Here is a 15,497-nt window from a genome sequence, read left to right as displayed (position 1 = left end):
ATTTGGCTACGTGTGAATGTAGTTCCTAAGGTGACTCCCAGCACCTTAGCATATTTTCTAACAGATGATTTCCATATGGTAATGTACAAATGGAGACAATACTAAGGGCCACACTTATAAATAGGAAAGAAAGCTTAGAGACATAGGGAGGAGTGGAATGGTTAAAGGTTTTATTAGTAACGGCAAGTAGTTTGAGCTATATTCATAGCAAGATAGAGAGCCAATGAAGCAACTTGCAGGGGACGGAGACCGACCCAGTATGGCAGGAGAGGAAAATGAATTGAGCATCGGTCTTAAGAAAAGATTGGAGTGGGGAGTCAAGAAAGAGGTAGACAAGAGAAGAGATGGTTACAGTAGTCTAAATAGGATATGATAAGAACATGTTTGGTTACATTAAGGACCTCATTCAGAGTCGGTCGTTGCCGCCGCACGGTCATAAGGGAAAAGGGGTCGGATATGCAAATGATGCACTCGCAAGTTGCGTCCTTAAGATCGGATCGGTAGCTGGCCGACCAGGGGGAGTATGCGGCCGGAAGACAAAAAAATACGCCCCTTCTCATACACTTTACACGTCATCTCCAGGCATAAAAGGATTAATCGAGACCATTGGGAACCATCAGAACTGGTCGAAGAGCTTAAGGTTGACCATACCCTCTCTTAGGCACTACGATCATGTCAGTGTAAAAACCTCCCATGTCACGTGTGCCATGACACTACTTTGTTAATTATGCACTCCCATAAAACGCCGTTACAATAATTAGGCACGACTGCGTTCGGATCTCCACACCCCCGTTTTCAAGCACCTTTCCCTGTTACCACCCACAAATGCCTCACTCTGTCACTCAAACTACTGACCTGGCTGTGTTCAAGGAGAGGGATATTTCTGATCGTAGCAGCTAGTTTGCGCACGTGCATTGCGAACTTTACGCATGCGCAGTTTAGCAAACATCGGTGGCGTACGACCGTGCGGCCGCAACGACCGACTCTGAATGAGGTCCTAAGAGTAAGGAAGGACTGGATTCTGGCAATGTTTTGGACCTGGAAGTGGAAAGATTGAGAAATAGACTTAATGTGGGGAGAGAAGGAGAGAGTGGAGTAGAGGACAACACAGAGGCAGCTAGGATAAGAGATAGGACTGTGGGTGGCATTGATGATTTTGCCAATAAAGTGAGTGGTGATGTCAAGGGCAAAGAGGGAGGATGGTAGCAGAGGGGCAGGGGACTGATAAGGGAGTTGAAGATGCCAAAGAGGTTGCATGGGTTGTAGGATTAGGAGGAGATATGAAGTAAGACTGTTTAGTATGAATTTGCAATGGAGGCAGTCAATGTAAGCGCGTGTTTTCCTCCAATACCATTCAGCTATGCATGAGCATTTCTGTATGGTTGAGTTTTGAGTGCCTAGGCCGGGGAACAGACCGGCGAAGCCTGAGACTGGCCAGGGCAGCTGAGTCAAGAGCAGTGATTAGAGAATAGAAAGACAGTTTGTTCAGGCAGGAGAGAGTGTAGAGAATGGTGTATCCATAGAGGAGGAGAAGAGGGCAGGGTCAAGCGCAGCAAGGTTGTCCTTGTTTAGTGTATCCTTGGAGGGATGAATGTGGAAGGGTTAAGCAAAAGGAGAAAAGACAGTGATCAGAGAGACGGAGGGGGAAATTAGTGAATCCAGAGATACAAACTAGATCAAGTGAGTGACCACTGATCACTGATGTAGAAGAGGGAGAGGTCCATTGGATGAAGTCAACGGAGAAGGTTAGGGAGAGCAGCCTGAAAGCAGCATCATCTAAATGACAGAGGGATATTGAAGTCACCCCTAATAAGAGAAGGAAAAGTGGTGTAGCACGGTGACTGGTAGATGACCGCAGCACAAAGGTGAATATGGTGGAATAATTGGATAGAGTAGACCTCAAAGGAGGAAAAGGAGAGGGAGAATTTGGGGAATAGGTTCTGGAAGGTGCAACCAAAGGAAGACAAATATTTCCACTCCAACACCTTTTTGGTCACCTGGATGAAGGAAGTGGGAGAGAGAGAGGACCCCCGTATCAGACAGTGCTTATTTTAAGGTGTTCCTGACAAATTACCTCAAAAAGCAATTGTATTGAGATCATTTTAATCAAGAAAAATGCTAGCATATGCCAAGAAATGGCTCTATGAGTTATTTTTCGATGGCATATCTTGTCAACATAAACTATTATAGGAACACAATATATTTTGTGCACTTAAATAAGTTTGATATTTGGATGCAAAAATTTAAATTTTGGCCACAAAACCAATTTTGAAACAAAAATTGTTGTCAAGAAAGTATTACAAAGATTAAAAAGTGAGTTTTTGTAACTCAAACAGCAGGACAGTTTTTGTTGAATCTGTAGTAACATTGGTGTCACAAAATAATTTGCAATACAGATCTATTTAGTGGCACAGCAAAAGTTTGTGCTTAATTATGCTTATGTAATGAAAAACTGACATTTTGTACATATTTGTCATTTTTAGTAGTGGTATTTTAGTGGTGTCATTTTTTATTGACACTACTGAATGCCTATCTAAGAAAAACCTGAAACAACTGTGCATTACATAACTTTTGCAAAAAAAGTATACTTTGACAAAATGAATAAATTGCAACATTTGTTTACCCAGTTACAAAATGTAACAACTATGAATATCAACATATTATAGCAATGTTGCTAATATCAAACGAAGCAAAGTCTATTACAACTTGTGATCTGGTGAGTAAACAAATTTCTGACTGCTTTAATAAAAAACTGTTGTAGTACATTTAGTACTAACAAAAGCAATTATTTTGAAGAACAATTTTAATTAGTAAAGGTCTACTGGGAGCTCAGTCATTTTAATATTTGTATGGTAAGCCGACATTGTACATATTGGATAAATAATTAAGAATAATTATAGAACTGGATTTTAAAACTGAAAGAATGCCACCCGTTAAGTGTTACATTTTTGTGAAGAGTTTTTTAGATGTTCTCTGTAGATATTTATTAGTGAAAACCGGGATTTTTGACCATTTATAGTTCCCAAATCAGGGCTGGATTATGGTTTGTTGGTCCCCAGGACAAATAACTCGTGGGGACCCCTACAAATAAAATTGCCAATAAGATATGCTGGTGATGTCATTTAAAACTACAATGTGTAAACACTCGCAGCCCTCCAAATGTGTTAAACAAACTGTATTGTGTCATGCTGGTGATGTAGCTATGGATATGTGTGTGAGTGGGGGGGGGGCTTGTTGTTAAACCAGCACTGCCTTTAGTCCTATGATATTTCCTATGAACTACTAGTGTAGTAACTATTACAAAAAAAAGTCTGCAAAAAGAGGCACATAACTGTTACTCTCAAATAGAGGTGAGAGCAGTTGTGGTAAAATTTAGATTTGGCATAGTCCATTACACAGAAATGAAGAGTTGTGTCAATCTTTGGTATATCTATAATGGGCCCACACCGCAACCCCTGCACCCGTTTCCTCAATACTTACTTCTCAGGAGTCCTGCGTCGGCAGTAGCAGCTCTATAGAAATCACCGGCAAAATGGCACAGCGTTGATTTTCCCTGTATTTTGCACATGCGCAGCAGGTAAATCATCAGGAAAATGACTGATGCGCCACTTCCCTGGTGACCTGCATATGTGTGGTAGACTCTGGCACAGCGCTAGAGTCTACTAGTGCCAGGAGTCTACTGCGGCGCTCAGTGTGCTGCTGACCGCAGAGTAGAGAGGAGGGGGTCCCAGATGGAGACTGCACACGGGCCCCTTCCTCTCTTTGTATGCCCCTGGTGTCACTACAACCTTTCCTCAATGTTTTTGGTTACTTTACCAATTCCACATTTTGTAGAATTTCTAGTCTGTAAATAGAGCTACATAGAAATGTAGGGAATAAATTCCCTCCAGAGAAACATGCAAAGCTCTGCGCCCGAATTTGGCGCATAACAGTTTTGAGAACATAACTTGTCTCTTCCTCTTCTTACACTGTCAACAGCCAATCAAATAACGCGTATGATCAGGTATATAAATATTCACATAAGAGAGAAAAGAGAAGGGTTTTGTTTGTCCTGCACAGAGTTTGTCCCTATATAATTATGACTTACAGTTGTACACAAACCCGATGGTAACTCAGATAACTGATGGTCACGCAGATGATCCAATGCTGCGAATGCAGAGAAGCCGGCAGGAGGTATCTATTTACATAAAACGTCTCCTGCATCATTAGCATATAATCACAGAGCCGCATCGTACACATCCACTGTGTGATATGCCTACATCTCTGAATCAAGTTCCTAGATATATCACTTTCTCTCATCACTGCTAGGAAGTAGTTTGTCAATCGACTATTTCTTTCCAGTACTATTTCACATTCATCAGATTTGTGTTGGTTTCCTCCTAAAGTGACAGAGATTTTATTTACAAGTTACTGAAAGTTTAATTGCCAGAACCTAAAAGAAATATCCCGCTGACAAATGGAGAAAATGATTTATCAAAGACAGGTTAGATCCTGTAGTATCATATTTGTTCCTTTGATTTATGTTCTAAGGTGTTGCTGAAATGTGCTCACAAATATAGTTCCACAGGGATATAGATTATTACTCCACATATTTGTAAAGAGCCAGGAAGAAGCTCTTTGCTTACAATGAATTTATTTCACACATAATAACAGGGTGATTTATTGGTTTACACACACAACAATGAAAGTTCATTTATAGTGGAAAGTTAATAGAGTAGAAGCTGAAATAAAAAGACTTCACAAAATAGTACAGTAAGAGGCAGAATTTTCTGAGAACGCAGAAGGAAAGGCTCACTGGAATATCATAGATTTATGGTCCCCCATTACGTGCAGGTCGTTCCAATGGTTCCCAGAACAACTAATTCTGAGAGGATGTAGTTATGAGACAATACCGATGTTGGAATCCCAACAAGGGAGTTAAGATAGGCGGCGACATACCGGTGCCTATCTTAATCCTGACACCGTAATGCCGAAGGACACCTGCCCAAAAGAGGTAAGTCTGGGGTGTCCTTAGGTTAGCCGCGGGGGGGAGGGTTAGGTTTAGGGAGCGTAGCGGGGTTAGGGTACAGTTTGGAGGGGAAGATTAGGGTTAAGCACCCCCAGGGAGAGGTTAGGACGTTAATGTTAGGCACCCCCCCAGGAGGGTTAGGTTTAGGGAGTGGTAAGGGGGGGTTAGGGTTAGGCACCTCTGGTGGGCAGTTAGGGTTAGGGGGGAGAGGGGTAGGGATAGGGTACTTACCTGCCCTGTCAGGATTTTCTCTCTTCGGGTTGCCGGTGTCAGGATATTCAGCCACCGGGACTTCATACCCATTCCAAGTTTTTAGGGATTGGCAGTACCCAAAAAATTCTGGACTACATGAACATCGGTATTGCGTGTGGCTCTGAATCAGGCCCATTGTGTCTATTCTTTGTTTATAATACAGATACATCTGTTAACTATTTGGGAGGTTAAATACTTTGCAAAACACTGTATGTGGCCAAAATGCTTTCAGAATGGAGAGCATTTTGGCCACATACAGTGTCTTGCAAAGTATTCAGTGGAAGCTCCAAGTTTACACATATGAAAGATATTACCCTAACAGTTTGCTTTTAATTAGCATCTAACTGAATCATCAGAATAGTTCAACTATTGTGCATAAAATACTCCCTAGTTCAAATACCATTGGTCATCCTGTGAATCTGAAGGAAAGCTGTGAAAATTAATGATACAGTTATAGATATGCACAAGAAAGTAAAATGATATAAAAGTCCCCATGCTTAGATATCCCAGTGATCAATTGTGAGGAAATGGAAGCTTCATCATACCACCCAGACACTGCTTAGAAAAGGCCATCACTCAAAATCAAGGTCAGAGCAAGAAACAGGCTTGTGAGGTAAAACAACTGATAGGCCAAGTGAAGGAGCTCCACAGTTCAGTGGCTAAGATTGGAGTAAAGGTGCTCCAGCCAACCATATCATGACCTCTGTATACAACTAACCTGTATGGAAGAGTGACTAGAAAGAAGTAATTACTGAATAAATACCACATCACAGCACATTTATAATGTGCCAGAAAACATCAGAATGACCCAGATAACATGTGGGATAAGGTTTTGTGGTCATATGAGACAAAACCTAAGTGTTTTAGCCCCAATTCAAAACATTATGTTACACAAACCTAACATCGTTCATTTCTCAGCAAACACCATCCCAACAGTGAAGTATGCGACTGGTAGGATATTCTGTGGATGCTTTCCCTCAGTGGGGACTGGGCATCTTAATAAAAATGAAGGTTGGATGTATTGTGCAAAATACAGGAAGACACTGCAAGACGGGATATAGTTGGCATCCCGGAAGTCGGAATGTCGGTGCTTAGAATGCTGGCACCATGATCCTGACCACTGGCATCTAGACGGTAAGTATTAGGGTTATGGGAGGGTTCGGTTTATGGTTAGGGGTTATGGTTAGCACTGAGAGGAGGGTTAGGGATAGGCTGCAGGGGTGAGGATTAGGTTTAGGCTGTGGGAAGGGAGGGTTAGATTTAGGGGTAGGGTTAGTGTTAGGATACTAACCTGCAGGTGTTGGCATTCTCACCTAATCGGGATTCCAGTTTCAGGATTGTGAGCGCCAGAATCCTGAGCGCCAGCATCCTGTACCTAACCCTGCAATACAACCTGCTTCAGTCTGCTAGAAAATTAAAGCTTGGGAGAAAGTTCACCTTTCAGCAGGACAATGATCCCAAGCACAAGGCTAAAGCACATAGCAAGAAGGAGAATGTTCTACTATGGCTAAGTCAAAATCCAGATCTCGATCCAAATGAGAATCTGTGGCACTATTTAAAAATTGCATTCCACACGTTTCATCCAACCAACATGAACAACCTGGAGCAAATCTACAAGGAAAAATGGACAAAGATGACACCCAAACAGTGTGCAAACGTGGTAGAAACAAAAATAATTATTTAGGAGTTTCAAAACTTACTTTACGAGTCTACAGGTTTGTAACTAAAATACTGCCTGAACAATCTATACAAAAGTCATTAGTAATTCAGACAAATCTGTAACTTTTAGATGGTTTAAAACTTTTGTAAGCAACTTTATGTGAAAAACAAATTGCACAGATTTCATTGTACTGTACCCTTCTCATGTCCATGTAGCCATATTGATATATGTCTAGAGTTTGTTATACAGGGAGCATAGGGATATTGTGACAGATCTCTGAGGTATGATATATCACAATTTATTAGGGAAAGTTGTTTTAGCATATAAGATTAAATATAGAGATGAATCTTTGTAAAATGTTATGTTTTGATTGTAAAAGGGCGGGACTGGCATGGGACTAATGTTGGAACATAAGCATGCAGAGCAGGGGCAGAGTAATATAGGTGGGAGTGATTTGGTTTCTGTGAGGAAAAGAGGATCAGTTTAGAGAGTGGTAGATAAGAACTGTTAGCAGCAGCTGACAGTCTGGAGTTCCCCTCACCAAAGGCTGCCACTCATCACTCCACCGGCGCTGTGTGAAGGGAGAGCCTAGCAGCATCCGGGAATGTGAGTTTGCGCAGGGCCAGAGTGAGGCTGGATGGGTAGCAACTTGGTCAGAGGTGACCACAGTTCCCAGCGGCTGTTCCAGTAGAAGGCAGCCGGAGGTGAAGAGTACAGTCGCGTCAGAGCCGGGGCCGGTCAGTAAGAGAGGCCGCCCATATTGAGACAGCTGACAGCCGTACCTGAGTCCCAGCCACCGATACCAAGGCAAGGAGAGCATGCATTTTACAGGCAGCTGACAGCTAGTTTGGTAGCAGAAGTGAGTGAAGCTAACTAGTGGCAGTGGCAACAGCTGTAGCGCTGTACCTACAATGAGTATTATTACACCAGTAACATACTCAGCTGGATCTCTTATACAGCATTAATAATTGACCCTAAATGTAAACAGCACAGATAGGAGTTATTCTACCCCAGAAGTCACCTTGAGACTTATACTAACATTATTATTTGGAATCCTAGTCAAACATATAGCAAAATAGGAGGAAATGTACTAGGGAGATAATCCTGAGGAGAGAAGAGCACCTGCAGTACTGATTTATCCTGAGGTTTTGGGCAAGCAGCAACATTTATATTATCTACAGTATAAGTACTGATTGATCTCATCATTAATTGGGGACATAGCTCAAGCCTAGGTACAAAGTGAAAGGATTATATTATATCAATAACATCCCCACTTCTGGAGGACTTATATATAACATTGTGGCTTAATTGGGGTACTGCTACAACTTCTTTTCAGAACTTATGTTACAGAGGAGTGATAAATAGCTAGAGATACATAAGACTCCTTCATTGACTCCTGTTTCGCCCGCCCTTATTGTGATATTTATGTTACAGAGGAGTGATAAATAGCTAGAGATACATAAGACTCCTTCATTGACTCCTGTTTCGCCCGCCCTTATTGTGATATTTATGTTACAGAGGAGTGATAAATAGCTAGAGATACATAAGACTCCTTCATTGACTCCAGTTTTGCCCGCCCTTATTGTGATATTTATGTTACAGAGGAGTGATAAATAGCTAGAGATACATAAGGCTCCTTCATTGACTCCTGTTTTTACAGAGGAGTGATAAATAGCTAGAGATACATAAACCTCCTTCATTGACTCCTGTTTCGCCCACCCTTATTGTGATATTTATGTTAGTTTAAGAAACTATTGGTAATATGAGAATTTGTATTTGAATGTTTCAAAGACATTGAAAGCTGACCAACACAGTGGATATTAACAAGGATGTCTATATACACAATTGATAGAGGACTTCATCAATTTCTATGTTCATCAAAGAGACATTAGTGTTAGAGGAAAGTGTAACTTTGTTATTCTTGAACACAGTAATGTATATTGGTATATGCATGTTGCCTAAAAGTATGCTGAAAACTATGATGTGTTGTTAATGTGTTTGCTCTCATTCTTTCACATCTGTTAACATAAAATAACAAAAGTCTATAATAACGTGTGTTTACTTACCTGGAAGAGCATTAAGAAGGTCCCATTTCATCTGTACCTACAGGATTCAAAAGGGAGAAAGAAGTAGGTGATTTATTGTAATAATTATTGTGTGCACCACATTGCAAAATACACTTACGTTTAATCAGGCTTACCCAAGCGAGCCTAGGTATTATACACGCATATAATTAAGCTTGACATTGACCCAGTAAGAAAAAGGGTTACATTTGGAGGCACTGCTGAGATCGAGAATACAATCAGAGTCTTTTACAAGCAGATGTTCGTGGTCATTCATTACAGTGAAGTCCAATTAGACTCCCACCATTATGGGAAAGAAACAAAAGAATAAGGAAGATGTAGGCATTAATGCCCTTGCTGTGGCAGTTGGGGGAGTTGGAACCCATAAGGAGGATCCAACGGACGAGAGGTGGATAGATTTAGAAGAAGTGGGTGTGGATAAACTGAAGGGGAATTTAATATTAGTTCAAGGAAGTAAAGATGAGACAAAGTTGGAAAATTATGTGGTAGTGACGGGAAAGAGAAAAAAAAGGACAAGGGGTAAGAAAGCCATATTTGAACCTCATAAAGATGATAGTGAGGGTAGTATAAGTGAAGAAATAGTAGAACCTATATGCACTGGTGTAAAACTGGAAGATGGGAATGCCATTAACAAAAATATACTAGGAGAACTAGAAGATACAACAGATGCTGTAGTAAAGAGAAAAGAATATAGTATAGACAACAAGAAGAAAGAGGAAAAGGATAAAACCAATGGATCTATTTCAGTTACTGAAATAGCCATTCAAGGTACTCTGGAGGAGCCAAAGAGAAAGGGGGTGCTGTATAAATGGGAAGAGAAATTTGTGGAAAGAGATGATGCAACAAGAGAAAAGGAAAAGGTAGAAATTATGGAACAGATATATGCAGAGTACAAGGAGCATGAAGAGTTATTGCGGAAAAGACCAAATGATGTACAGTACTGTTTAGGCATAATGGAATATATTGCAAATGTACGGTTAAAACATGTTAAATGGTTATCAAATCTTCTACAGGACGAAATGTATACAAAGAGAGAAATTAATGGAGATGAGTTGAAAAGGAAAAATGAGGAAAAACAAAAGTTCAACGCTCAACTACAGAAAAAGAACAAGGAATTGCAAGAAGCTCTTGATGTGGTAACCAGAGAACTGGAACACTTGCAGCAGGAGAATAAAGAAAAAAGGTTGGAGCAAGAACATAATATACAGAGGTCTCTGCAACAAGAAGAAACAGTCCATCTTCTTGAAGCCCAGGTGAAGGAGATGTCCCAACTCTTGGAAGCAGCGGAAACAGCAAAACAGAAGTATCAGATTAGTGTCTTTGAAATGAAGGAACATTTGATGCTGCTAGAATGTGAGAACAATACCCTTGCCATTGCCAAATCTGTGAAACCTATGCCTGAAACCCATCCTGGTGAGTTTTCCATGAGCAAGTAGACTAGAGACATCGCCTTACACACTAAAGAAGGGGTTGTTAATTTGCAGAGAGAAACCACAGATAGCCCTAAAATATCTGGCATGGTATTATGGTTCCATGTAAAGAAAGGTTATGGCTTCATTAGACGACATGACTCCGGGAGAGATATTTTTGCTCATTGGACTGGCATAACCAAGAATAACCCATTAAAACTGCTGCAAAGTGTGGGAGATGGAGAAAGCGTAGAGTTTGTGGCTGTGGAAGGAGTAAAGGGAACGCAAGTCATCAATGTTACTGGCCCTGGAGGTGTACCAGTGAAAGGGAATCGTTTTGCTCTAAGCCGACGAATAACTTGCAGATGTTGTCATCAGTCAAGAAAAACCGAGGTTGGGGGAGAAAGTATATATGGACAACAGAGGCAAAGAGGAGAGATGGATAATGAAAGGTCCCTTTTACAGAATCCAACACCACCACGGGAAGGCAAGAGATCTATCCAGTACCATCCCACCCTAATTGGCCATCAGCTTTAAAGATTGAATTAAAGTTGCATGCTAATATGCTTGAACGGGTATGGACCTAATAATTTTATTATTATTTAGGATATTTAAGCATAGAATGCACTATTAGTGGTGCACTGGCAAATTCTTTAGGAAAACACGAAATGGAAAGATGTTTTGCCAATGCACCAGGGGGAGTGTGTAGCCATTTTGATATATGTCTAGAGTTTGTTATACAGGGAGCATAGGGATATTGTGACAGATCTCTGAGGTATGATATATCACAATTTATTAGGGAAAGTTGTTTTAGCATATAAGATTAAATATAGAGATGAATCTTTGTAAAATGTTATGTTTTTATTGTAAAAGGGCAGGACTGGCAGGGGTTAATGTTGGAACATAAGCATGCAGAGCAGGGGCAGAGTAATATAGGTGGGAGTGATTTGGTTTCTGTGAGGAAAAGAGGATCCGTTTAGAGAGTGGTAGATAAGAACTGTTAGCAGCAGCTGACAGTCTGGAGTTCCCCTCACCAGAGGCTGCCACTCATCACTCCACCGGCGCTGTGTGAAGGGAGAGCCTAGCAACATCCGGGAATGTGCATTTGCACAGGGCCAGAGTGAGGCTGAATGGGTAGCAACTTGGTTAGAGGTGACCACAGTTCCCAGCGGATGTTCCAGTAGAAGGCAGCCGGAGGTGAAGAGTACAGTCGCGTCAGAGCCGGGGCCAGTCAGTAAGAGAGTCCCAGCCACCGATACCAAGGCAAGGAGAGCATGCATTTTACAGGCAGCTGACAGCTAGTTTGGTAGCAGAAGTGAGTGAAGCTAACTAGTGGCAGTGGGAACAGCTGTAGCGCTGTACCTACAATGAGTATTATTACACCAGTAACATACTCAGCTGGATCTCTTATACAGCATTAATAATTGACCCTAAATGTAAACAGCACAGATAGGAGTTATTCTACCCCAGAAGTCACCTTGAGACTTATACTAACATTATTATTTGGAATCCTAGTCAAACATATAGCAAAATAGGAGGAAAGGTACTATGGAGATAATCCCGAGGAGAGAAGAGCACCTGCAGTACTGATTTATCCTGAGGTTTTGGGCAAGCAGCAACATTTATATTATCTACAGTATAAGTACTGATTGATCTCATCATTAATTGGGGACATAGCTCAAGCCTAGGTACAAAGTGAAAGGATTATATTATATCAATAACATCCCCACTTCTGGAGGACTTATATATGACATTGTGGCTTAATTGGGGTACTGCTACAACTTCTTTTCAGAACTTATGTTACAGAGGAGTGATAAATAGCTAGAGATACTGATTTATTGTAATAATTATTGTGTGCACCATATTGCAAAATACACTTAAGTTTAATCAGGCTTACCCAAGTGAGCCTAGGTATTATACACGCATATAATTAACCTTGGGTGGAAGCACATTTTATTGACCCAGTAAGAAAAAGGGTTACATCCAGGACAGGGGCTGACATACAGAATGATCTAATGGGGACCACCAGATGAGTGATTTTCTGAACTGTGGCTCTGATTCAGAGCCGGACGTTCTAACAGAGCACTCGCTCTGAATCAGGGCCGGTCTTTTTTTTTTTTTTAGAACGGCCTCCTGGCCGCTCACATAGCTGTGGGTGACCACCCACAGCTATAGCGAGTGGCCAGGAAGATGGTCATGATGGTCAAGACCATCGCAACCATCCGGCTTGCGATGAGACTCTTGTGGTAGGGTCTCGTTGCCGCAAGCCCCAGAGAGCTTTCGGCTCAAACAGAGCTGAAAGTTCTCCCATTGACATCACTGTGATGTCAGTGGGGCCACCCCCAACGGTAGGCATTCTCATGGGAACACCTCCGTCTGGGCAGACACGCCCCTGGCCTGCCCACCAAAGGGGGCGTGCTGTCACTCAACATCGACAGCACGCCCCCTTTGGTGCGAGACCCGGAGCGACGGCTTGGCAGTCGCTATCTGGGTCTCGCGCATGCGCATGACAGAGCTGGCTCCGTCGTGCGCATGCGCTCTGGGCCACTATCGACCCGGTTGCGAGCGCTCAGCGCTTGCGAATGGGTCTGAATCAGGCACAGTATGTCTGAAAACAGTGTATTAGGTGTGATGCCACAATTCTAGAAATAGGTCTAAACTTAGTTGGCCAGTTTGAAAGAAAACTACATCACAACTCCAAAATGAATTTCAATATTTTACTATTAAAGGAACAGAACAACCATTCTGTTTTGTTCTTTTCAATCAGACCAATCCCACCACCACAATTAGCAATTCACTATAACTCAGTAATTTACCTAGCATTACTATGAAATAAAGTGTTAGTTTACTAGTGATGATGTCAGTCTGAGGCCGGTATCCTATTAGCCATGGCAATTTGACGCGGCTAATTACCACCAAAGGGGCTATCCAATTATCAGGGATTGCGTTCACCTGCCTCAGGCATGTCAAACAAAATCCCATAAATCAGCCTTGTTTTCGTATCCGCGATCGCGAATACAGACGGGTTTCCTGGACCCTGTGTGTTTTCTCACGAAAATGGGAAATTTTTCTCACGAATAAAACACTCTAAAAATAAGTTATAAATTATATGCTTGACATTTGGTTCCCAAATAAAAGTCAAATATTCTAATAGTGCATTAGTTTTATCTATTAGTATATGTTTCCCTTTTTTGTGGCAGTAGTTGGAGACAGAAGGGTCAATAGATGGTTTCTTAAGCATAGTAGAAATGACAGTTTGAATGGAAAGTTCTAGGCAAGCACTAGTGTATATATTTCTCTTCCTCCTCAACCCTGTGTCTTCAATCTCATTTCTACCCAATTTCTTCACAACCATTATTTGGGACCAGTATTATGACCTATGTGTGGGGGATATTAGATGATTGGGAAAAAGGAAGAAAATACACCCCAGTCTAGTCACCTTTGCTACACATGTTGATGCAAAGCCTACCTGTGAAGGACCAGAATAAAAGGGGATGTAGTCATAATCTCAGCTGTCAGGATCCCAACGGTAACTAGTGGGATTAGGGTAAATCGTTAGGGTTAGGCACTAAGGGGGGGTTAGGGTTATACACTAGGGGGGAGGGTAAGGTTTTAGGGTGCAGGGAGGGTTAGGGACAGGGTTAGGGTAGGGTTACTTACCTGTAGGCGACTGGATTGTAACCCAGTCGGGATTCTGACCACCGGATCCCAAGCGCCAGCATTCTGTACCCAGTAAAAGAATTCACATGTACTTGCATTTGCGTCCAGTAGCACAAGAGCACTGGTTCACTTGACACTGTGCATTGTGATGACCTATGGGTGCATAAGGGATGCATACTAAAACTTTCAGCTGAATAATTATAATAATATCACAAAAGTTGTTTTCTTGTTCTGAGTTTATTATAGAATATATATTCTTTTATTTTTGTTTGTATGGTAAAAACTCTAAACAAGATTTATACAAACTAATATAGTTCATACAGATAGAAGAAAAACAAAATAAAAATGTAACAGTAAACCTTTATACTCAGTTTGTTTTTTTTATTATGTTTGCCACATTGGCTGGGTGTTATTTATTTATTTTCCTGAAAAGGTAGGTTCTATTATCTTGTAATTGTTTTTTTCTGGTTCAAATTGAAAAACAAAAAACAAACCTGAAAGTCATAATGAAAATGCCACATTAAAGTATATGTTATTTGCAAACAGTGCTGAGCATATCCAGCAAATGACGCTTTAGACCTGTTCTGAAATGTGTCAGCTGCTAAGAGTAGAGATGAAAGTGTTTGCACTTCCCTTTGTTATTGCATTAGTAAATATGTTTTCAAAAGACAAACAAAACAATATTTAAAAATGTGCACCTTGAGCAGTGCTTTAACTCTTAAAGAAATCAGGATCTACAGTATACTAATGGTCATTTCTTTAGGGAATACTAAATCCTAGACAGATTCCTAAGGTGGAATACACTGAGATGAAATGTTGGTCAGAATGGCATACATTTTATCTGACAAGCTGAAACCCATCAGATATTGTGGCCATACACTGAGAGATTTTTCACATTATATGGCCACGGTATCTGTGTCCCTCCCCGGGGAGACATTTCTCCTTTCCTTCCCTGTAATGGAGCAGTCGAAATGTCGGGCAGTTGACTATGGCAGCGCATACACTGGCATATGTGGCCAAGTTGGATGATTTCAGCATGTCCGACAGATCGATAATTACTGATCCGTCATAGCAATATACTGTACAATGTTTAAATATTAGCCCAATGTATCTATAATGGGTGCAGGGTGTGCGGGGCACATGGGCCTCTGGGTCCAGGGGGGCCCCGCACTGCACACCCTGCACCCATAGCATACTTACCTCTCCGGAGTCCCACATCGGAGCGGAGGTCCGGTGCTCTAAAAATGACTGGAAAATGGCCGCCGCTGCCATTTTCCCGTCGCTTGTGCATGCGCAGTTCAGGGAAAATGGCCGCCGCAGCCATTTTCCCGGTGATCTGTGCATACTCTATAGACTCTGGGCATACTCTAGTGCCCAGAGTCTATAACTCCGGCACTGGCTGCTCACAGTTCAGTGCGCTGCCA

At 41.6% G+C, this 15,497-nt stretch overlaps 1 pseudogene; it reads left to right on the top strand.

Annotated features, from left to right (window-relative positions):
* The first annotated feature begins 10,521 nt into the window (after positions 1 to 10,521).
* Positions 10,522 to 10,950, top strand: LOC148515006 (Y-box-binding protein 2-B pseudogene; annotated as a pseudogene).
* The last annotated feature ends 4,547 nt before the right edge of the window (positions 10,951 to 15,497 follow it).

The sequence above is a fragment of the Taudactylus pleione genome, unplaced genomic scaffold (assembly GCF_031769625.1).
Source record: "Taudactylus pleione unplaced genomic scaffold, aTauple2 ptg000256l, whole genome shotgun sequence".
Lineage (NCBI taxonomy): Eukaryota > Metazoa > Chordata > Amphibia > Anura > Myobatrachidae > Taudactylus > Taudactylus pleione.
Note: the sequence above shows the minus strand (reverse complement) of the source record. Positions and strands in the feature narration are given on the sequence as shown.